The sequence below is a fragment of the Platalea leucorodia genome (genome assembly GCF_965183815.1).
Source record: "Platalea leucorodia genome assembly, chromosome: W".
In the NCBI taxonomy this organism is placed as follows: domain Eukaryota; kingdom Metazoa; phylum Chordata; class Aves; order Pelecaniformes; family Threskiornithidae; genus Platalea; species Platalea leucorodia.
In genome coordinates, this window is record NC_138859.1 from 32,584,122 (window position 1) to 32,609,216 (window position 25,095).

Genomic DNA, 25,095 nt, shown 5'->3' on the forward strand with positions numbered 1-25,095 from the left:
ATACAATTGTTTAGAGAAAAAACAAACATTCCTCTCTGGGCCAGTTTTTCCCCTTTTGCTAGTATCTTATAAAGTGAGGATACTATACATTTGGAAACTTTGTTACCAAGCTAATTTTTTCAATTCAGAAGTGTTTATGTGTGGAAGAAGTGGCTAGATTAGGCACTTGATGATAGGATGCAGAACTTTTCACTTCTATGTTACTGAGTTGAATTTGGTCCAGGCTGCTTAGAGTTGAAGTTTTGCATGGCTATCTAATGGGAAAGAGTGAGGCAGTTTTATTCCAATTTCTCATAACAAATAACCATTTTATAAATTACAAGCCACCATCTCCAGAGCTGTAGCTGTCTATCTAAGCTAAGAGTCAAAAGAGCTAGTAGCACAAGTGTACACTCTCCCTTGTCAAGATGCACTGGATGCATACTGTGCAGGTAACTTGCTCCTTTGCTATCATCTCCAGTGCAGCCCTGAAAACTGGCACATTTCAAGAACACTGCATTTACTATAAAGAAAATAATTTATTGTGTGAAAGCTGTTCTGCTATGGATACAGGAAAGTGGTATATTTTTTATCTCTCTGGACAAATGTTCTCCCTAGGAACTCAGAACTTTAAACAAAGTTAAAAATAGCTGTTTATAAACTGGGAGGGGATGCTTTTAAATGATTTGCCCTCAATTATATTTTTTTTTAAATCTGTAATGCATGCTTATTTTAGTAGATAATTTATCCCTGCTTCTACTAATGAATAAAGGCCAGGTTCTGCCTGGAAAAGTCATGAATTTTCCCATTGATTTCCAGGGTAAGGGACTATAACAAAATCTATGCAGGGAGTCCCCCTAGGGACCAGTTAGATTTGATGAGGGCTCCACAGTACTTCAGGAATTTTTGCCTGTCCCTCTTTGCAAGATCAAGCATGGTGTGCAGGACTCAGGGTAGGGGATTTAAGCCGTACCTATACCCAGATGAATGCACAGAATCAATGTGGAAGAAGGATGGGGGGGGCTTCCCGACTGCATAGCCACAGTCATGACACATTGTATGGACTATCCAGATTCATCTCTCCTCTTTCCCTTATACCAGGCAGCTGACAGTAAGGCTGCATCTGGTAATGGATGTAGAAAAAATGGCTACTGGAAATAGGTTGAGATAATTACCAGAGTTAGTGGTTGCTACATTTAAGTATTATAACTTCAAAGTTCTAGGCCTGATAATAAAATTACTTATGTGCATTATGGATCCTTTCTTTCCTGCTGTTAACAAGTCTTCCCTGGTGTGTAAATTATTAATGATATGACAGAACTGTTCTTAAATTTTTTTAAAAGCCATCCTACAATATTCTAAGATGCTCTTTCTGACACTTCCTGAAGCAGTAAAAAAATGGGTCTGTTGTTGCAATTAACAAAGTTGATGCTGCTAAACATTGTAAGCAATAAACATGAGGCTTTTTTATTTCAGATGATAAAACTCTAATGCATTTCTAATTATTGCTCATCCGGGAAGACCACTGTGTTGACTTTTGAATTTCCATATCTCTTAGAGGTAACACATATTTTTGTTAAATAAAAAAAATGAAAACCAAACCAGTTGGTTATCTTGTGCTTGACTTCGTATGAATAAAATTAAATTCTTATTATGTTACAGGTACAATTTACATAGTAAGTAAAAGACATGGCATGCATTTTAATTCTAGCAGACACACTAGCGATAATAAAGTGAGAGTGTTCTAATTAAATTACAAATCCTGCATTTAAAGACCTTACTTAAGAAAAAAATGGTTGTATTATTCACACAAGCAATCAGTTATAAAAAAACAATTGGGTATAATCAATGTCAAAATCATCATTGCTGCAATATGGTGATATAGCTTTGGGTTTCTGATATTTTTTGTTTTTTTCCTTTCTTTAGAGGATGAGCTATATCCCTGCTGCATGATGCAGCCAAGCCAAATAGTCTCTATGCATAGGCTGATTTTCAGGGACATTGTAAGCCTGTCCTGCGAGTGAAAGTAGGGCTACAGAAGGCAAGGCTGCTCACTGTACTCAAAGAGGCTCAGGAATCCTTGTGGAGAGTAGGGAAGGGAGGAAGAACACAAGCAGAACTGGTCTAGCAAGGTACTGTGTGGCCTTGTTTCTTAGCAACTTTACAGGAGAAGACTCTTTGTAGCAGGTGTGTTAAAGTGGCATTATGCCACTCAGTGCTGAGCAAAGCAACCTTACTAGGTCATGCCAAGTATTTGGAAGGAAATATCAGGCCTGTAGCAGAGCAGCTGCATCAAAGATTTTCTTGATTAAACCCTTTAGTTCTTAGGAGTCACATTCTGAAGGATCTGCTTTTTTCTTACACAAATCACAGAATCATGGACTGGTTGAGGTTGGAAGGGACCTCTGGAGGTCATCTGGTCCAACACCCTCTGCTCAAGCAGGGCCACCTAGAGCTGGTTGCCCAGGACCATGTCCAGACAGTTTTTTAATATCTTCAAGGAGGGAGACTCCACAACCTCCCTGGGCAACCTGTTCCAGTGCTCAGTCATCCTCACAGTAAAAAAGTGTTTTCTGATGTTCAGACAGAACCTCCTGTGTTTCACTGTGTGCCCATTGCTTCTTGTCCTGTCACTGGACACCACTGAAAAAAGACTGGATTTGTCTTCTTTGCACCCTCCTTTCAGATATTTATACACATTGATGAGATCCCCCCTGAGCCTTCTCTTCCCCAAGCTAAACAGTCCCAGATCTCTCAGCCTTTCCTCATAGGAGAGATGCTCCAGTCCCCTAATCATCTTAGTGGCCCTGCGCTGAACTCTCTCCAGTATGTCCGTGTCTCTCTTGTACTGAGGAGACCAGAGCTGGACACAGTTTTGTGTCCAGTTTTATTGAAATCTTGAAATAACTAAAGAAAATATGAGAGATCCCCTTCTTTCTGCCTTCATGCATCCATTCCATGAACATGCCCCTCTCTCTGGGCCATAGCAATAGACAGCAGCCCAGCTATCCTGGCCTGCGCAGTCTCCTGACCCCCAGTTAGTCCCTGTGCCTGAGCTGGCATTTGTCCTCAGTCCTGCCCCTGGCCACTCCTTCTCCCATGACAGGTTATAGCTAGCAGACAAGCTCTTGCTCTTTTGTTTCTACCATTGTGCTCCTTTTCTTCTGCCACCAGGGGCTCCTGCTGCCACTCATCTCAGCCTGCCATGGACTTGGGTGGTCTCTGTTCCTTTATCTCACACCAAAAGAAATGGTCCAGCGGGTTCTGATGTTGGTCATGGAGGAAAGCTGCTGCTGCAACGTTTTTTCCATGTGATGCCCTCTGTAGTGCCTGTTAAGTCACTCTGGATCATTTACATATCAGAATCATGTGGATGACACCTCTTCACATCTATTAATTTTCTCAAAAGGACCTAGGAGGTCCCAGGCATCCTTAAGATCAGCTTCAGTTATCATCTCCTGCATTTCTGAAATGGCGGCAGGAGATATCAAAGTCTTCTTGATTCCCAGCCAAAAGCCTACATAGGTTTTCTGGAGAAGATAAGTACAGACCTGTCAAATGTTGCTGAGCTACATGATATAATCTTGTTTGTTAAAACTTGGCTTAGAAGTTGCAGTAGAGAAAGATGTGGGGAACTGTATATTCTAGAAACTCTTGCAAGAGCCAGCTGGCACCATTTCTTGTGTGTTTTAATACACTTGGTTGACCCTGTATTACTATGTTCTTATTATATCAGCGCAATAAAATGTGCTGCACACTCCTAAACAAAAGTACTTTGCTAGAATTAATTTCCCATGCTACAGTTCTGCTACAGATTGTACAGAGGAAGAATACAACTATTATAACAAAACGGTATTTGAAAAATTAAAATATTTAGAGAGATATTAAACCCCCAAACTCTTTGAATTCTTTGAAGGTCCTTTTTGCTAGAAAACCCAAAGCCCTCTCTAAATATTGAGCTATACAACATGCTGGTATGAATTCCACTTATAAGAGGGCCAGCAGAGATTCAGAAAAAAATTCAGGAGAATAGTGTGGATCCCTATTCCAAAATTATTTCAGAAATATTTGGCTACTGAGCAACTTAAAGACTATTCCAAAAGCTGTTATAGATGTTGTCCAAACTCTTAAAATGATTTTGGAAATCATAAAGTTCTGCTTCAATTTTAGCAGAACAGTAATTTAGAAAGCTTTATTTCAATGAACCATTGGAAATGACTTTGGGTTAAAGCTAATCTTTTTCTTCCTTTCCTTCTTTTTCACAGATTACAGAAGGTCTGGGAAGAGGGACCCAAAAAATCTGGTTAATATTCAAGGATGAAGAAACGCTGAGAGAGTTGGGGTTGTTCAGCCTGGAGAAGAGAAGGCTCTGGGGAGAACTTATTTCGGCCTTTCAATACTTGAAGGGGGCTTATAAGATGGAGAGAGACTTTTTACCAGGGCCTTGTATTGGGATTACATGGCAAGGTTTTGGTAGTGGGTGGGGCTGCAGGGGTGGCTTCTGTGAGAAGATGCCAGAAGCTGTCCCAATGTCCAACAGAACCAGTCCCAGCCGGCTCCAAGACAGACCCACCACTGGCCAAAGGTGAGCCAATCACTGACAGTGGTAGCGCCTCTGTGATAACATATTTAAGAAGGGGTAAAAAATGCTGCCACAACAGCAGCTGGGAGAGAGGAGTGAGAATATGTGAGAGAAACAACTCTGCAGACACCAGGGTCAGTGAAGAAGGAGGGGGAGGAGGTGCTCCAGGCGCTGGAGAAGAGATTCCCCTGCAGCCCGTGGTGAAGACCACGGTGAGGCAGGTTGTCCCCCTGCAACCCATGGAGGTCCATGGTGGAGCAGATATCCACCTGCAGCCCGTGGAGGACCCCACGCCAGAGCAGGTGGATGTGCCCTGAAGGAAGATGTGACCCCATGGAGAGCCCACGCTGGAGCAGGCTCCTGGCAAGAAGTGCAGCCCTGTGCAGAGGAGCCCACGCTGGAGGAGGTTTTCTGGCAGGACCTGTGTCCCTGCAGGGGACCCACGCTGGAGCAGTCCATTCCTGAAGGACTGTACCCCATGGAAAGGACCCATGCTGGAGCAGTTCATGAAGGGCTGTCTCCCGTGGGAGGGACCCCACACTGGAGCAGGGGAAGAGCGTGAGGAGAAAGGAGTGGCAGACACAAAGCGTTATGAACTGACCACAACCCCCATTCCCTATCCCTCTGCACTATTCAGGAGGGGAGGAGGTAGAGAATTCAGGAGTGAAGCTGAGCCCAGGAAGATGGGAGGGGTCAGGGGAAGGTGTTTTTAGATTTTTTTCTTATCCTGCTCTGTTTAATTGGCATTAAATTAAATTAATTTCTTCAAGTTGAGTCTGTTTTGCCCGTGACAGTAACTGGTGAGTGATCTCCCCAGCCTTATCTCAATCCACAAGCCTTTTGTCACGTTTTCTCTGTCTCCTGTCCAGTTGAGGAGGGGGAGTGATAGAGTGGCTTGGTGGGCACCTGGCGTCCAGCCAGGGTTAACCCACCACAGGCCTGTAGTGACAGGACAAGGGGCAATGGTTTTAAACTAAAAAAGGATAGATTTAGATTAGACATAAGGAAGAAATTCTTTATGATGAGGGTGGTGAGACACTGGAACAGGTTGTCCAAAGAAGTTGTGGCTGCCCCATCTTTGGAAGTGTTCAAGGTCAGTTTGGATGGGGCTTTGAGCAACCTGGTCTAGTGAAAGATGTCCCTGCCCATGACAGGTGGTTTGGAACTTGATGTTCTTTCAAGATATCTTCCAACCTAAACCATTCTATGCTTCTATGATCACCTCCTCCAAGCTCAAGAATGGTCCATCCCAACAAGTAGGAAGTCAGGCAAAAATGTCAGGAGGCCTGCATGGATGGACAAGGAGCTCTTGACTAAACTCAAACACAAAAAGGACACATAAAGAATGTGGAAGTAGGGACAGGTCACCTGGGAGGAATATGGAGATATTGTCTGAGCATGCAGGAATGAGGTTAGGAAAGCCAAAGCCCAACTGGAAATTAATCTGGCAACGGATTGCAAAGGCAGGAAGAAGGACTTCTATAAATACATAGATGATAAAAGGAGGACTAAAAATGAATAAAATGTGGGTCTGCTGCTGAATGGGGCAGGGACCTAGTGACACAGGACATGGAAAAGGCTGAGGTACTGAATGCCTTCTTCACCTCAGTCTTTACTAGCAAGGCTGGCCTTCAGGAATGCCAAGTCCCAGAGACCAAGGGGAAAGGCTGGACCAAGGAAGATGTACCCTTGGTGGAACAGGATCAGGTGAGGGAATACTTAAGTGAACTGGACATCCATAAGTCCATGGGCCCTGATGGAATTCACCCATGAGTGCTGAGGGAGCTGGCAGATGTCATTGCAAGGCCACTCTTTACAGTCTTTGGTTATCATGGTGACTGGGAGAAGTGCCCAAGGATGGGAGGAAATCAAATGTCACTCATATCTTCAAGAAGGGAAGGAGGAGGACCCAGGGAACTACAGTCTGGCCAGCCTCACCTCGATCCCAAGGAAGGTGATGGAGCAGCTAATCCTGGAAACCATTTCCAGGCACAGGAAGGACAAGAATGGAATATGGAAAGGAACAGGAAGACCCATCTCATTAACACGTGGCTCAGAGGCTGGTGCCAGCGGTGGAATTTTGGGTTTTTCAATCATGGGGCAGTTTACATGGCACCAGGCCTGCTGGAGACAGATGGGGTTCACCTGTCGCAAAGGGGGAAAAGGATTCTAGCTCAGGAGTTAGCAGGCCTCATTGAGAGAGCTTTAAACTAGATGCAAAGGGAGAAAGGGATAAAAACCAGGCTTGCTAGGGATGAGCCTAGGGGTGGCATGCCTGTGTTGCAGATGAGATCAGTAGCCCAACTGAAGTGCATTTACACCAATGCACGCAGCATGGGCAATAAGCAAGAGGAGCTGGAAGCCATTGCGTGGCAGGAAAACTATGACATAGTCACCATCATGGAAACGTGGTGGGATAACTCTCATGACTGGAGTGCCACAATGGATGGCTATAAGCTCTTCAGAAGGGACAGGCAAGGAAGGAGAGGTGGTGGGGTAGCTCTATATGTTAGAGAGTGCTTTGATTGTATAGAGCTCAATGAAGGTAATGATAAGATTGAGTGCTTATGGGTAAAGATCGGGGGAAGGCTAACAAGGCAGATATCCTGGTGGGAGTCTGTTCAAGACCACCCAACCAAGATGAAGAAACAGACGAAGTATTCTACAAGCGGCTGGCTGAAGTCTCACGATCGCTAGCCCTTGTTCTCGTGGGAGACTTCAACTTACCAGATCTCTGCTGGAAATACAACACAGCAGAGAGGAAACAGGCTAGGAGGTTCCTGGTGTGTGTGGAAGATGATAACTTCCTGACGCAGCTGGTAAGCGAGCCAACCAGGGGAGGTGCCCTGCTGGACCTGCTCTTTACGAACAGAGAAGGCCTGGTGGGTGATGTGGTGGTCGGAGGCTGTCTTGGGCACAGTGATCATGAAATGATAGAGTTTTCGATTCTCGGAGAAGTAAGGAAGGGGGTCAGCAAAACCGCTACCCTGGACTTTAGAAAGGCAGACTTTGGGCTGTTCAGGAGCCTGGTTAACAGAGTCCCTTGGGAGGCAGTCCTGAAGGGCAAAGGAGTCCAGGAAGGCTGGATGTTTTTCAAGACGGAAGTCTTAAAGGCCCAGGAGCAGGCTGTCCCCATGTGCCGAAAGACAAGCTGGCGGGGGAGAAGACCGGCCTGTCTGAACAGGGACCTTCAGCTGGAACTCAGGGAAAAAAAAGAGAGTTTACCATCTTTGGAAGAAGGGGCAGGCAACTCAGGAAGACTACAAGGCTATTGTTAGGTTATGCAGGGAGAAAATCAGAAAGGCGAAGGCCCAGTTAGAACTTAAACTGGCCACTACAGTAAAAGATAACAAAAAATGTTTTTACAAATATATCAGCAAGAAAAGGAGGGCCAAGGAGAATCTCCATCCTTTATTGGATGTGGAGGGAAACATCGCCACAAAGGATGAGGTGAAGGCAGAGGTACTTAATGCCTTCTTTGCCTCAGTCTTTAATAGTCAGACTGGTTATCCTCAGGGTATTCAGCCCCCTGAGCTGGGAGACGGAGATGGGAAGCAGAATGAAGCCCCAATAATCGAAGACGTAACAGTTAGCGACCTGCTCCTCCACCTAGATGCCCACAAGTCTCTGGGGCCAGATGGGATCCACCTGAGGATACTGAGGGAGCTGGCAGAGGAGCTCGCCAAGCCACTCTCCATCATTTACCAGCAGTCCTGGTCAACCAGGGAGGTCCCAGCTGACTGGAGGTTAGCTAATCTGATGCCCATCTACAAGAAGGGTCGGGAGGAGGATCTGGGGAACTACAGGCCTGTCAGCCTGACCTCGGTGCCAGGGAAGGTCATGGAGCAGATCATCCTGAGTGCCATCACGAGGCACGTACGGGACAACTGGGGGATCAGGCCCAGCCAGCATGGGTTTATGAAAGGGAGGTCCTGCTTGACCAACCTGATCTCCTTCTATGACAAGGCGACCCACTTAGTGGGTGAGGGAAAGGCTGTGGATGTTGTCTACCTGGACTTTAGTAAAGCCTTTTCCCGTTTCCCACAGCATTCTCCTGGAGAAACTGGCTGCTCATGGCTTGGACAGGCATACCCTTTGCTGGGTAAAAAACTGGCTGAATGGCCGAGCCCAGACAGTGGTGAAAAGGACCTGGGGGGTGTTGGTTGACAGCTGCCTGAACATGAGCCAGCAGTGTGCTCAGGTGGCCAAGAGGGCCAATGGCATCCTGGCCTCTATCAAGAATAGCATGGCCAGCAGGACCAGGGAGGTGATAGTGCCCCTGTACTCGGCACTGGTGAGGCTGCACCTCGAGTACTGTGTTCATTTTTGGGCCCCTCACTACAAGAAGGACATCGAGGTCCTGGAGAGTGTCCAAAAAAGGGCAATGAAGCTGGTGAGGGGTCTAGAGCACAAGTCTTATGAGGAGCGGCTGAGGGAACTGGTGTTGTTTAGCCTGGAGAAGAGGAGGCTGAGGGGAGACTTTATTGCTCTCTACAACTACCTGAAAGGAGGTTGTAGCGAGGTGGGGGTTGGTCTCTTCTCCCAGATAGCAAGCAACAGGACAAGAGGAAATGGCCTCAAGTTGTGCCAGGGGAGATTTAGATTAGATATTTGGAAAATTTTCTTCATTGAGAGAGTGGTTAGGCATTGGGACAGACTGCCCAGGGAAGTGGTGCAATCACAGTCCCTGGAAGTGTTCAAAAAACGTGTGGATGTGGTGCTTAGGGACATGGTTTAGAGGTGGACCTGGCAGTTAGGTTAATGGTTGGACTCGATGATCTCAGAGGTCTTTTCCAACCTTAATGTTTCTAGGATTCTGTGATTGTAAGAAAGCCATCAGGAGTAGTCAGCATGGATTCACCAAGGGGAAGTCATGCTTGACCAACCTGATAACCTTCTGTGATGAAATGACTGTCCCTGTAGATGAGGGGAGAGCAGTGGATATTGTCTACCCGGACTTCAGGAAGGCCTTTGACACTGTCTCCCATTAGGTCCTCATCGAGAAACTGTTGATGTATATGGGCTGGATGAGCAGACAGTGAGGTGGACTGAAAACTAGTTGAACAACTAGTGGTGATCAGTGGCAGGTAGTCTAGCTGGAGGCCAATAACTAGCAGTGTACCCCAGGGGTCAATACTGGGTCCAGTCCTGTTTAATGTCTTCATTAATGGTTTGGATGATGGGGGTGAGTGTACCCTCAGCAAGTTTACTGATGACTCAGAACTGGGAAGAGTAGATGATATGCCAGAGGGCCGTGCTGCCATCCAGAGGGAACTTGACAGGCTGCAGAAATGGGCTGACCATGCAGTTCAACAAGGGCAAGTGGTGCAAAGTCCTGCACCTGGGAAGGAATAATCCCATGCACCAGTATATGATGGGGGCCACCCAGCTGGAAAGCAGCTTGGCAGAAAAGGCCCTGAGGGTCCTGGTGGACACCATGAGCCAGCAGTGTGCCCTTGCCGCAAAGAAGGCTAATGGTATCCTGGGCTGCATTAGGCAGAGTGTTGCCAGCAGGTCGAGGGAGGTGATCCTTCCCCTCTACTCAGCACTGGTGAGGCCACACCTGGAGTCCTGTGTCCAGTTCTGGGCTCCCTTGTGCAAGAGAGACACGGACATACTGGAGGGAGTCCAACGAAGGGCCACAAAGATGATGAAAGGACTGGAGCATCTCTGATATGAGGAAAGGCTGAGAGAGCTGGGACTGTTTAGCCTAGAGAAGGCTCAGGGGAGATCTCATCAGTGCATTTAAATACCTGAAGGGAGGGTGCAAAGAGGATGGAGCCAGGCTCTTGTCAGTGGTGCCCAGTGACAGGACCAGAGGCAACTGGCACAAACTGAAATACAGGAGGTTCTTGTCTGATCATAAGGAAAGACTTTTTTACTGTGAGGGTGACTAAGTACTGGAACAGGTTGCCCAACCATTCTGTGATTCTGTGAAATGAGTAAAGCATTAAATTTACTATTTGCTAGCCAAGATAACAAATAATTTTTCATTGCCTCAAAATTATATGCTGCATATTTATAATGCTTATCTTATGTTGTTGGTGATATATGAATCTGAATAATATATACTTTTGGTTTAAGGAAATCTGTTTACAAACTCTAATAGTTTAAAACAGACTGCAAAAATAGTTAAACTAATAGTCTGCTATCGATCCTGCAAAGCAGAAAGTTTTGAAACTGGTTCATGAATTACTGCCACCTGTGTATCAATGCCTTAGTGATATTGCAACTTTGAAATCCATTCTTCAGTGATCTTTTCCCTAACACAGAAATGAAGTGGTAGTTACTTTCTTGATATATTGAAGTCTTTCTTGAAGAATGTGAGTAGTGCTAATGCACAACAAAAATGGGAATGACTATAGATTCTCTTCTTTTATTTTTTTTTTTTAAAACTTGAGATATTAATGAGCTGCTTAAGTGTTACAAGCACTTTTTGTTTCCTTTTATTCCTCTCACAGACTTTCACTGTTCTCTATATAGTAAGGAGAGGAGTTGTCTTGTGGTTATGTAGATAGGTGTGGGTCAACTGACTTATCAACTCATAAAATTTCTCAGACTGTCAAACTCTTAATTGAAAGCACTATAAAAGTTGAAATGTTTTTCAGGTCATAGTTTGAGCTGTGGAATTACAAAATTTCCTTCTGGAATTTTGACCCATTTCCCCCCCCTTCTGCCCCCCCCCTCCCCCCAAGCCTCTTTAAGCACAGTTAGAATATTTTCAGCTCAAGAATGCCAATACTAATTTCCTAATACTCTTCATATCTATCACAATAAAGAACAACATTACTTTTAATTCCTTGTTTAAGAAAAAAAAAATCTTGTAAAAGGCCTAGAAATCATGTTTCCTCAGCTGAAAGCTTTAAGTCCATTGGTTTCCAATATTTGAGAATATTTGACACCATTAATGGCTGTGAACTTAATAAAGACTGTGTTGTGCCATTTAATTACTTAAATTAAGAAAAAAAAAAATATATCACAATTAGTACATAGAGCACTAGAAATATCAAGCTCTTGGCTGACAGACTCATACCGAAGTGGACTACTTTAATTTTTGTTTTCTTTAAGCTGAATGCAATAGGGAGTTTACAAACTTCAAGTCTTATGACTGATGCAGTACCAAAAGTAACATCTGGTGTTGTAAGTTCTTCTAATAGCATGACTGAGCACTTTTCTCTGATGGTTCCCCCCGTAAAGAAGTATCTTCAACTGTTTTTGAGTTTTGGGTTTCAATTTATTGTGTGTTCCAGAGTAGTAGTAGCACAACATCTCTCAGCTGTAACTAAGCTCCTAAGCAGGATAACTATAGTGTTCTTGAGTATTAAATTGTGTTTTAAAAACAAATAAATAACCCCCCCACACACACAAAGGAAACCCCAAACTTACCGTATTGCTTCATCATTTAAAGAGAATAACAAGTACTGATTATTTGTGATGTTCTAGGTGTTCTTGACTTGTTTTTCCTTGATCCATGGTTTCTCAGTTCTGCCCTGCTCCCAACACACTCTCAGCCTTTTGCTCTAAGAATAGAATCATAGAATCATAAAATCATAGAATCATAGAATGCTTTGGGATGGAAAGGACCTTTAAAGGTCATCTAGTCCATCCCCCCTGCAATTGGCAGGGACTTCTACAACTAGATCAGGTTGCTCAGAGCCCCATCTAGCCTGGCCTTGAATGTTTCCAAGGATGGGGCATCTACCACCTCTCTGGGCAACCTGTTCCATCCAGTGTTTCACCACCCTCATTGTAAAAAATTTCTTCCTTATATCCACTCTGAATCTACCCTCTTTTAGTTTAAAACCATTACCCCTTGTCCTATCACTATTGGCGCTGCTAAAAAGTCTGTCCCCATCTTTCTTATAAGCCCCCTTTAAGTACTGAAAGGCCACAATAACGTCTCCCCAGAGCCTTCTCTTCTTCAGGCTGACCAACCCCAGCTCTTTCAGCCTTTCCTCATAGGAGAGGTGTTCCATCCCTCTGATCATTTTTGTGGCCCTCCTCTGGACCCACTCCAACAGGTCCATGTCCTTCCTGTGCTGAGGACCCCAGAGCTGGACACAGTACTCCAGGTGGGGTCTCACCAGAGCAGAGTAGAGGGGCAGAATCACCTCCCTCGACCTGCTGGCCATGCTTCTTTTGATGCAGCCCAGGATATGGTTGGCTTTCTGGGCTGCGAGAGCACATTTCTGGCTCATGTCCAGCTTTTCATCTGTCAGTACCCCCAAGTCCTTCTCCTCAGGGCTGCTCTCAATCCCTTCATCCCCCAGCCTGTATTGATATCGGGGATTGCCCCGACCCAGGTGCAGGACCTTGCACTTGGCCTTGTTGAACCTCATGAGGTTCACACAGGCCCATTTCTCCAGCCTGTCCAGGTCCCTCTCGATGGCATCCCGTCCCTCAGGCGTGTCGACTGCACCACTCAGCTTGGTGTCATCTGCAAACTTGCTGAGGGTGCACTCGATCCCGCTGTCTATGTCATTGATGAAGATATTGAACAGCACTGGCCCCAGTACGGACCCCTGAGGGACACCACTCGTCACTGTTCTCCATCTGGACATTGAGCCATTGACCACTACCCTCTGCATGCGACCATCCAGCCAATTCCTTATCCACCAAACAGTCCGCCCATCAAATCCATATCCTTCCAATTTAGAGAGAAGGATGTTGTGGGGGACCATGTCAAAGGCCTTACAGAAGTCCAGAGAGATGACATCCGTAGCTCTTCCCTCATCCACTGATGTAGTCACTCCATCATAGAAGGCCACTAGGTTGGTCAGGCAGGGCTTGCCCTTGGTGAAGCCGTGCTGGCTGTCCTGAATCTCCTCCATGTGCCTTAGCATAGCTTCTAGGAGGATCTGTTCCATGATCTTCCCAGGCACAGAGGTGAGGCTGACAGGTCGGTAGGTCCCAGGGTCCTCCTTTTTACCCTTTTTAAAAATGGGTGCAATGTTTCCCTTTTTCCGGTCCCCCGGGACTTCACCTGACTGCCATGACTTTTCAAATATGATGGAGAGTGGCTTGGCAACTACATCAGCCAATTCCCTCAGGACTCTGGGATGCATCTCATTGGGACCCATGGACTTATGCACATTCAGGTTCCTCAGGTGGTCACGAACCTGATCTTCCCTTACAGTGGGAGGACCTCTGCCCTCCCGATCCCCATCAAATGGCCCGTTGACTCGGGAGGTGTGAGGAGAGAGGTTGCCAGTGAAGACTGAGGCAAAGAAGTTGTTGAGTACCTCAGCCTTCGCCTCGTCTGTTGTTACCAGCTCGCCACTTCTGCTCATCAGAGGGGGTACGCTTTCCTTAACCTTCCTTTTCTGGTTAATGTACCTATAGAAGCCCTTCTTATTATTCTTTGCATCCCTCGCCAGGTTCAGCTCCAGCCGAGCCTTGGCCTTCGTGATCCCATCCTTACACAACCGGGCAGTGTCCCTGTACTCTTCCCAAGATACCAGTCCTTTCTTCCACTGCCCGTGCAATCTCTTCTTGCCCTTTAGTTTGACCCACAGGTCATGGCTCAGCCATGCCGGCCTCTTCCCTTCCTTGCCCGATTTCCTGCACCTGGGGATCGAGAGCTCTTGTGCCCTATGGAAAGCATCCTTGAAGACGTGCCAGCCCTGTTCTGCTCCCTTGTCCCTGAGGGCCATTTCCCAGGGGGTCCTGTTGATCAACTCCTTGAAGAGCTGATTAAAAATAACTTACTATGTTTTTCAGCTCAGAAATCTTGCTTTTAAAAAGATGCCTCATAAATCCTCCCATGGAGGTTGTCTATCTCAGCATGAACAAACACTGCACACCACAAGGCAGATGAACTCTCAGGAAGAAAATTGGCAAGAGTGGAGACAGAGATGAGCAGGTACAGCTTACTGTTATCTTTGGTTTCCTGAATGTCGTGGTTTAACCCCAGCCGGCAACTAAGCACCACACAGCCGCTCGCTCACTCCCCCCACCCCAGTGGGATGGGGGAGAGAATTGGAAGAGTAAAAGTGAGAAAACTCATGGGTTGAGATAGAGACAGTTTAATAGGGAAAGCAAAAGCTGCACATTCAAGCAAAGCAAGGAATTCATTCACTAGTTCCCATCAGCAGGCAGGTGTTCAGCCATCTCCAGGGAAGCAGGGCTCCATCACATGTAACGGTTACTTGGGAAGACAACCACCATCATTCTGAACATCTCCCCCTTCCTTCTTCTTCCCCCCAGCTTTATAGGATGAGCATGATGTCATATGGTATGGAATAGCCCTTTGGCCAGTCTGGGTCAGCTGTCCTGGCTATGCTCCCTCCCAGCTTCTTGTGCACCTGGCAGAGCATGGGAAGCTGAAAAGTCCTTGACCAGTGTAAACTCTACTTAGCAACAACTAAAACATCAGTGTGTTATCATCAACATTATTCTCATCCTAAATCCCAAACGCAGCACTATACCAGCTACTAGGAAGAAAATTAACTCTATCCCAGCTGAAACCAGGACACTGAAATATGTTGCTCTATGAAGTTAAATCTCATGGATAAAGAGAGATGGCTGGGGAGAAAGAAAGAAAGAGTTTCAGTAGAAGGTCAGACTGCCTCTTCTGTCAAGTCTAGTGAATGGCTGTTCAGTATATTAGTAGCTTAGAGCCAGTACCTGCTGCTGCTTGCACACCTCGTAGGTGAGATGTGAAATTTGGAGTGTGGTAGAGGGGGATTTATATAATTTGGACAAGAAGCAGAAGTATTGCCATGGGAGGATGGCGAAGAGCTGTGGTGGAAGCAAAGCTGGGGATGTTTAGGTGGAGTGATATATGGATATACAGTACAGATCCATAGTAAACCAGGCTTTGTAAGTTCTGTTAGGCATGTGTCCTGGTTTCAGCTGGGATAGAGTTGATTTTTTCTTCCTAGTAGCTGGTATAGTGCTGTGTTTTGGATTTAGGATGAGAATAAGGCTGATAACACACTGATGTTTTGGTTGTTGCTAAGTAGTGCTTACACTAAGTCAAGGACTTTTCAGCTTCCCCTGCTCTGCCAGGTGCACAAGAAGCTGGGAGGGAGCATAGCCAGGACAGCTGACCCAGACTGGCCAAAGGGCTATTCCATACCATATGACATCATGCTCAGTATATAAACTGGGGGGAGTTGGCCGGGGGGCAGCGATCACTGCTCGGGGACTGGCTGGGCATCGGTCAGCAGGTGGTGAGCAATTGTATCGTGTATCACTTGCTTTGTATATTATTATTATATTATTATTATTATTACTACTACTACTACTACTACTATTCTATTTCATTTTACTTCAATTATTAAACTGTTCTTATCTCAACCCACGAGTTTTCTGACTTTCACCCTTCCAGTTCTCTCCCCCATCCCACTGGGGTGGGGGAGTAAGCGAGTGGCTGTGTGGTGCATAGTTGCCGGCTGGGGTTAAACCATGACAGTCCTTTTTGGCGCCCAATGTGGGGCGAAGGGTTTGAGTTAATAACATATTAACCAGAGTGTATTAAGGAATTTGTATCTGTTAACAGTTGCTGGTCATAATATTGATTCATCTGTTCTCAGTATTAGTCTACCTGATCTGCACCATGCTCTTGTTTTTGCAGTACATGTTGAAGACTGGTGTTGGGTTTTGCAGTTTGCTGTGCTCTGCAGTGATTAGTGATGTTTTGCTTTGGAGACTTATTATTAAAATACTGACCTTGAGCATTATCTGGTATTTGGGTTCTGTAGCGAAGTCATTATTGTACTTTGGGTACCACCTCATGGAGACAATTAGCAATTATACCTCTTCCTCTGAGAGGGTTTTTATGGAGGAAATACAGAATGGCACCTTCGCTGCCTTCTTCTATGATGTTTCCTCCTTCATTACAACAACTTTTCAGTATCTTGAACATCCTTGGGTAGTTAAGATACTTCTATTGGTAGTTCTTGGGAATATTGTTTCGGTTTTGTCTAAGGTTAATAAGCATTTTAAGAATATCATCCAGAGATCTGCCCAAGGCTGGCAGGGTGCATGGGAGAGTATGGGCAAATGCCTAGGACAGTGGGCCCCTCCAGTGTTTTGGAACTTCACCCCTGAACAAGTGCAGAATCCTGAAAAACTAGTAAAGTATTTGGAAAAAGTATGCTGTCACCCTGGCAATTCTAGGGAGACACAAATCACTGCAATGTGCTGGGGCCTGGCCCATGCCTACAGAGCTGTATTAAACACTATTCAGAACCCTCAAGGGGAAGAGAAGGTCTCTGGATCTGACGACAAAACGACTGGCGCTGCAGCTATGCCAGCCCGGGCAACAGGCACTGCATCTATGCCAGCCCTGGTGACAGGCACTGCAGCTATGTCAGCCCCTGTGACAGGCACTGTGACTATGCCAGCCCCGGTGACCAGCGCTACAGCTATGCCAGCCCCTGTGACAGGCGCTGTGACTATGCCAGCCCCTGTGACGGGCGCTGTGGCTACGCCAGAGAACCAACCCGTGCCAGTATCAGTTGCCCCTATACAGAAGAAAAAATACACGAGAAAATCAACTCGTTTAGTAAGGGCTGATGATGAACCAGGGCCATCACAAGAACAGGAAGAGGAAGAGGCAGAACCCACAAATGAGATGGTAACAACCCGATCCCTGTCCCTGAGTGAGCTGAGAGATATGCGAAAATATTTTAGTCGTCGTCCTGGCGAGCACATCATCACTTGGCTGCTATGATGCTGGGATAATGGGGCCAGTAGCCTGGAATTAGAGGGTAGGGAAGCCAAGCAGCTGGGATCCCTTTCTAGGGAAGGGGGCATTGACAAAGCAATTGGAAAAGGGGCACAAGCCCTCAGCTTCTGGAGGCGACTCCAGTCAGGTGTGAAGGAAAGGTATCCCTTCAAGGAAGATGTTATATGTCACCCAGGCAAGTGGACCACCATGGAGAGAGGTATCCAGTACCTGAGGGCACCCCGACTGCCGGTGCTGGGCTGGATGTTCAAAGGGAGGGTCCCCTCTACACATCATGCAACTGATGCTACGTGGAGTAAGTGGGTCGCACTGATCACACAATGGGCTCAAATAGGAAACCCCAGTTTCCTATCCAAAGATCCAGATGAAGTCCAGTGCACACGATCCATGTGGCGGAAGTTTCTATGGAGCACACCATCATCATATGCCAACTCATTAGCAGCAATGACCTAGAAAGATAGAGAGGGACAAATGATGGATGAATTGGCTGGCCAACTCCAACAATACGAAGAAAGTCTCTCTTCCTCCCTACGGGCTTGCGTCTCGGCTGTGGAAAAACTGTCCCGGGAGTTCCAGCGATTCAGAGAGGACATGTCCCACTCCTCACCTGTACGGACCAGTATCTCAGCTATTAGGAGTAAATGTCCCTCTGCTCAAGAGAGAGGATATAGTGGATACACACCACAAGGCACCCTGTGGTTTTACCTGCGTGACCATGGAAAGGACATGAGGAAGTGGGATGGAAAATCTACCTCGACCCTAGAGGCACGGGTATGTGAGTTGCAAGGAAAAACAACTACAGAAGGTGGTTCTTCCAGGAAAATTGCTGCTCCAGTTTCCAGTGGGCAGCTCCCCAGACAGAGTAGGAGGGCTGATATTGCTTCCGATCTTAATAAAGGGACTTTTGATTCGCATTGACAAGAAGTGAGTAACGAATGCTACGACCAGGACTAGAGGGGCCCTGCCTCCAGCCAGGTGCAGGAAAGGGACAACTGGGTGTACTGGACTGTGTGGATTCAATGGCCTGGCACATCAGACCCACAGGAATATAAGGCTTTAGTAGACACCGGTGCACAGTGTACCCTCATGCCATCAAGCTATAAAGGGGCAGAACCCATCAGTATTTCTGGAGTGACAGGGGGATCCCAACAGCTGACTGTACTGGAGGCCGAAGTGAGCCTAACTGGGAATGAGTGGCAGAAGCATCCCGTTGTGACTGGCCCAGAGGCTCTGTGCATCCTTGGCATAGACTACCTCAGGAGAGGGTATTTCAAGGACCCAAAAGGGTACCGGTGGGCTTTTGGTACAGCTGCCTTGCAGATGGAGGAAATTAAACAGCTGTCCACCTTGCCTGGACTCTCAGAGGACCCTTCTGTTGTGGGGTTGCTGAGGGTCAACGAACAACAGGTGCCAATCGCTACCACAACAGTGCACCGGCGGCAATATCGCACCAAACATGACTCCCTGATTCCCATCCATAAATTGATTTGTCGACTGGAGAGCCAAGGAGTGATCAGCAAGACTCGCTCACCTTTTAACAGTCCCATATGGCCAGTGCGAAAATCTAATGGAGAGTGGAGACTAACAGTAGACTCTCGGGGCCTGAACCAAGTCACACTGCCGCTGAGCGCTGCCGTGCCGGACATGCTAGAACTTCAATATGAATTGGAGTCAAAGGCAGCCAAGTGGTATGCCACAATTGACATCACTAATGCGTTTTTCTCAATCCCTTTGGCAGCAGAGTGCAGGCCACAGTTTGCTTTCACTTGGAGGGGCGTTTAGTACACCTGGAATCGACTGCCCCCCAGGGGTGGAAACACAGCCCTGCCATTTGCCATGGACTGATCCAGACTGCACTGGAACAGGGTGAAGCTCCGGAACACCTGCAATACATTGATGACATCATCGTGCGGGGCAATACAGCAGAAGTTTTTGAGAAAGGGAAGCAAATAGTCCAACTCCTTCTGGAGGCCGGTTTTGCCATAAAACAAAGTAAGGTCAAGGGACCTGCACAGGAGATCCAGTTTTTAGGAATGAAATGGCAAGATGGACGTTGTCAGATCCCAATGGATGTGATCAACAAAATAACAGCCATGTCCCCACCAACCAGCAAAAAGGAAACAGAAGCTTTCTTGGGCGTTGTGGGTTTTTGGAGAAGGCATATTCCAAATTACAGTCTCATCGTAAGCCCTCTCTATCAGTCAAGTGACCCGGAAGAAGAACGATTTCAAATGGGGCCCTGAGCAACGACAAGCCTTTGAACAAATTAAACGGGAGACAGTTCATGCAGTAGCCCTTGGGCCAGTCCGTGCAGGGCAAGATGTCAAAAATGAGCTCTACACTGCAGCCGGGGAGAACGGCCCTACCTGGAGCCTCTGGCAGAAAGCATCAGGAGAGACTCGAGGTCGACCCCTAGGGTTTTGGAGTCGGGGATACAGAGGATCCGAGGCCCGCTATACTCCAACGGAAAAAGAGATATTGGCAGCATATGAAGGGGTTCGAGCCGCTTCAGAAGTGGTTGGTACTGAAGCACAGCTCCTCCTGGCACCCCGACTGCCGGTGCTGGGCTGGATGTTCAAAGGGAGGGTCCCCTCTACACATCATGCAACTGATGCTACGTGGAGTAAGTAAGTGGGTCACACTGATCACACTACGGGCTTGGATAGGAAACCCCAGTCGCCCATGAATCTTGGGAGTGATCATGGACTGGCCAGAAGGCAAAGATTGTGGAATATCACCAGAGGAGGAGGTGTTGCGTACTGAAGTGGCCCCACGGTATAATAAACTGCCAGAAAATGAGAAGCAATATGCCCTGTTCACTGATGGGTCCTGTCGTCTTGTGGGAAACCATCGAAGGTGCAAGGCTGCTGTATGGAATCCTGTACGACAAGTCGCAGAAACTGCTGAAGGGGAAGGGGAATCGAGCCAATCTGCAGAAGTGAAGGCCATCCAGCTAGCTTTGGCTATTTCTGAACGAGAAAAATGGCCAATGCTCTATCTCTATACTGACTCATGGGTGGTGGCAAATGCCCTGTGGAGGTGGTTGCAGCAATGGAAGCAGAGCAACTGGCAGCGCAGAGGCAAACCCATCTGGGCTGCCACATTGTGGCAAGATATTGCTGCCCGGATAGAGAACCTGGTTGTAAAAGTACATCATGTAGATGCTCACATACCCAAGAGTCGGGCCACTGAAGAACATCAAAACAATCAGCAGGTGGATCAGGCTGCTAAGATTGAAGTGGCTCAGGTGGATCTGGACTGGCAACGTAAGGATGAATTATTTCTAGCTCTGTGGGCCCATGACACCTCAGGCCATCAAGGAAGAGATGCAACATAGAGATGGGCTCGTGATCGAGGGGTGGACCTGACCATGGACACTATTGCACAGGTTATCCATGAATGCGAAACATGTGCTGCAATCAAGCAAGCCAAGCGGTTCAAGCCTCTCTGGTATGGAGGACGATGGCTGAAATATCAATATGGGGAGGCCTGGCAGATTGATTATATCACACTCCCACAAACCCGTCAAGGCAAGCGCCATGTGCTTACAATGGTGGAAGCAACCACCGGATGGCTGGAAACTTATCCCGTGCCCCATGCCAGCACCCAGAACGCTATCCTGGGCCTTGAAAAGCAAGTCCTATGGCAACATGGCACCCCAGAAAGAATTGAGTCAGACAACGGGACTCATTTCCGAAACAACCTCATAGACACCTGGGCCAAAGAGCATGGCATTGAGTGGGTATATCACATCCCCTGTCATGCACCAGCCTTCGGGAAAATCGAACGATACAATGGACTGTTAAAGACTACACTGAGAGCAATCGGTGGTGGGACATTCAAGCATTGGGATACACATCTAGCAAAGGGCACCTGGTTAGTCAACACTAGGGGATCTGCCAGTCGAGCTGGCCCTGCCCAATCAAGACTTTTACGTACTGTAGAGGGGGATAAAGTCCCTGTAGTGCACATCATAAAAAAGATGCTGGGGAAGACCGTCTGGGTTACTCCTGCCTTGGGTAGAAGCAAACCCATTCGTGGGATTGCTTTTGCTCAAGGACCTGGGTGCACTTGGTGCGTAATGCGAGAGGATGGGGAAGTCCGATGTGTACCTCAAGGGGATTTGATTTTGGGTGAGAATAGCTAATGAACTGAAGTGTATAACGTTAGTTGCTATATAATACTGGATGTCATCACTTCAATGATTACTATATGTGGCATATCAACAGTATACAGTAAGAATCACCCAGATTAATGAAGAATGAACGTTGATGAAACCGAGCAGAGTGCAGCGGTCATGGAACCAGAACTGGCTTCAGCATGCAACAGTCCAACACCACACACCATCTCTCCTGCTCTGAAAGACTATTATGGCAGATGGAGCCGAAAGTCGTGGACTAAATGAACTCAACGGACATTTTAGAGGGATGGCCCATAGACTAAAGGAATGATATCTATGTGTATATCAAAAGACAGGAAAAGTGGTGGCGATTAATTGGAATGTATTGGAAAGTGTGGGGCCTGGGCATGACGTAGATGGTATGGAATAAGGGGTGGATACTGTCCTGGTTTCAGCTGGGATAGAGTTAATTTTCTTCCTCGTAGCTGGTATAGTGCTGTGTTTGGGATTTAGGATGAGAAGAATGTTGATGATAACACACTGATATTTTCTATGTTGCTGAGCAGTGCTTACACTAAGTCAAGGACTTTTCAGCTTCCCATTCTCTGCCAGGTGCACAAGAAGCTGGGAGGGGGCATTGCCAGGACAGCTGACCCAGACTGGCCAAAGGGCTATTCCATACCATATGACATCATGCTCATCCTATAAACTGGGGGGAGTTGGCTGGGGGGTAGTGATTGCTGCTCAGGAACAGGCCGGGCATCAGTCAGCGGGTGGTGAGCAATTGCATTGTGCATCACTTGCTTTGTATATTCTATTATTATTATTATTATTACTATTACTATTATTATTATTATTCTTTATTGTTATTATTATTATTTCTTCCTCTGCTGTTCTATTAAACAGGCTTTATCTCATCCCATAGATTTTAGGGTTTTTTTCTGATTCTCTCCCCCATCCCACTGGGGGGCATAGAGGGTGAGCAAGCGGCTGTATGGTGCTTAGTTGCTGACTGGGGTTAAACCACAACATGTGGGTATAAAATATAAAAGCACTTTATATGGCATTTGATGGCCTGATCTTAAGTGCTTTGTGTTCATTTAGATGTACTTAAGAAATGAAAATATTTTTTTCCCTTGTCACCCACGGTTAGTTTTTTAAATCATCAGATAAATTTATTAATGTTCATTCAGAAACCTTAATTAATTAGGAAGAGCAAAGCAAACCTTAAAGTGCTTACAAATGTCAGCCTGGCAGTCTGTTGTGATTTAACTCCGGCCAGCAACTAAGCACCACACAGCTGCTCGCTCATTCCCCCACAGTGGGATGGGGGAGAGAATCAGAAGAGTAAAAGTGAGAAAACTCAGTGGGTTGAGATAAAGACAGTTTAATAGGGAAAGCAAAAGCCGCACACGCAAACAAAGCAAAACAAAGAATTCATTCACTACTTCCCATCAGCAGGCAGATGTTCAGCCATCTCCAGGAAAGCAGGGCTCCATCACGCATAATGGTTACTTGGGAAGACAATCACTCCGAAAGTCCCCCCCTTCCTTCTTCTTCCCCCAGCTTTATATGCTGAGCATGACATCATATGGTATGGAATATGCCTTTGTTCAATTGGGGTCAGGTGTCCCGGCTGTGTCCCCTCCCAACTTCTTACACACCCCCAGCCTACTCACTGGTGGGGTCGTGTGCGAAGCAGAAAAGGCCTTGACGCTGTGTAAGCACTGCTCAGCAATAACTACAATATGAACTCAACAAACGTTTTAGAGGGATTGCTTATAGACTGAGGAAATTATATCTATGTGTGTGTATATATATATCTCAAAAGACTGGAAAAGTGGTGCTGATTAATTGGAATGTATGGGAAAGTGTGGGACCTGGCCATGACGTAGATGGTATGGAATCAACATGGAATCAAGATGGCATGGCTTCAACAAGGCTAAGTGCCAGGTCCTGCACTTGGGTCACAACCACCTCATGCAACGCTACAGGCTTGGGGAAGAGTCTCACAATCCCTAGCCCTTGTTCCCGTGGGAGACTTCAATTTACCAGATATCTGCTGGAAATACAACACAGCAGAGAGGAAGCAGTCTCAGAGGTTCCTGGAGTGTGTGGGAGAGAACTCCCTGACACAGCTGGTAAGCGAGCCAACCAGGGGAGGCGCCCCGCTGGACCTGCTGTTTACGAACAGAGAAGGCCTGGTGGGGGATGTGGTGGTCAGAGGCTGTCTTGGGCTCAGCGACCATGAAATGATAGAGTTTTCAATTCTAGGAGAAGTAAGGAAGGGGGTCAGCAAGACCGCTACCCTGAACTTCAGTAGGGCAGACTTTGGATTGTTTAGGAGTTTGGTTGAGAGAGTCCCTTGGGAGGCAGTCCTGAAGGGCAAAGGAGTCCAGGAAGGCTGGACGTTATTCAAGAAGGAAATCTGAAAGGCGCAGGAGCAGGCCGTCCCCATGTGCCGCAAGTCGAGCGGGCGGGGGAGAAGACCGGCCTATCTGAACAGGGAGCTTTGGCTAGAACTCAGGAAAAAAAGGAGAGCCTACCGCCTTTGGAAGAAAGGGCAGGTGACTCAGGGGGATTACAAGGATGTTGTGAGGATATGCAGGGAGAAGATCAGAAAGGCGAAGGCCCAGCTGGAACTTAAACTGGCCACCGCTGTTAAAGACAACAAAAAAAGTTTTTATAAACATATCAGTGACAAAAGGAGGGCCAGGGAGAATCTCCCTCCTTTGTTGGATGCAGAAGGTAACCTTGCCACGAAGGATGAGGAGAAGGCTGAGGTACTTACTTAATGCCTTCTTTGCCTCAGTCTTTAATAGTCAGACTGGCCATCCTCGGGTTTTTCAGGCCCCTGAGCTGGGAGATGGAGATAGGATGCAGAGTGAAGTCCCAGTTGTTGAAGAGGTGGCAGTCACTGACCTGCTCCTCCATCTGGATGCGCATAAGTCCATGGGGCCAGATGGGATCCACCCGAGGATACTGAGGGAGCTGGCAGAGGAGCTGGCCAAGCCACTCTCCATTATTTATCAGCAGTCCTGGTCAACCGGGGAGGTCCCGGATGACTGGAAGCTAGCAAATGTGACGCCCCTCTACAAGAAGGGTCGGAAGGAGGATCCAGGGAACTACAGGCCTGTCAGCCTGACCTCGGTGCCGGGGAAGGTCATGGAGCAGGTCATCTTGAGTGCCATTATGCAGCAAGTGCAGGACAACTGGGGGATCAGACTCAGCCAGCATGGGTTTATGAAAGGGAGATCCTGTTTCACTAACCTGGTCTCCTTCTATGACAAGGTGACCCGCTTAGTGGATGAGGGGAAGGCTGTGGATGTTGTCTACTTGGACTTTAGTAAGGCCTTTGACACAGTCTCCCACAGCATTCTCCTGGAGAAGCTGGCTGCTCACGGCTTGGATAAGTGCACTCTGCGCTGGGTTAAAAACTGGCTGGACGGCCGAGCCCAGAGAGTGGTGGTAAATGGAGTCAAATCCAGTTGGCGGCCGGTCACGAGTGGTGTTCCCCAGGGCTCAGTACTGGGGCCAGTCCTCTTCAACATCTTCATTGATGATCTGGATGAGGGGATTGAGTGCACCCTCAGGAAGTTTGCAGATGACACCAAATTGGGTGGAAGTGTCGATCTGCTGTGCCTGTGCCTGTATGAAGGCCAATATAATGCGTTTAGTGTGTTTCTGCCAAAGCTACCACAAACAGAAATTACATAAGAA

The 25,095-nt window shown here is 46.9% G+C and overlaps 1 pseudogene across 1 annotated transcript in view; it reads left to right on the top strand.

Moving 5' to 3' along the window:
* The first annotated feature begins 407 nt into the window (after positions 1 to 407).
* Positions 408 to 25,095, top strand: part of LOC309601926 (G kinase-anchoring protein 1-like) — a 41,334-nt pseudogene continuing 16,646 nt past the window's right edge. The window contains exons 1-2 of the transcript in view: positions 408 to 431; positions 14,282 to 14,423. The product of the transcript in view is annotated as a G kinase-anchoring protein 1-like (transcript). The remainder of the gene's footprint in view (positions 432 to 14,281; positions 14,424 to 25,095) is intronic.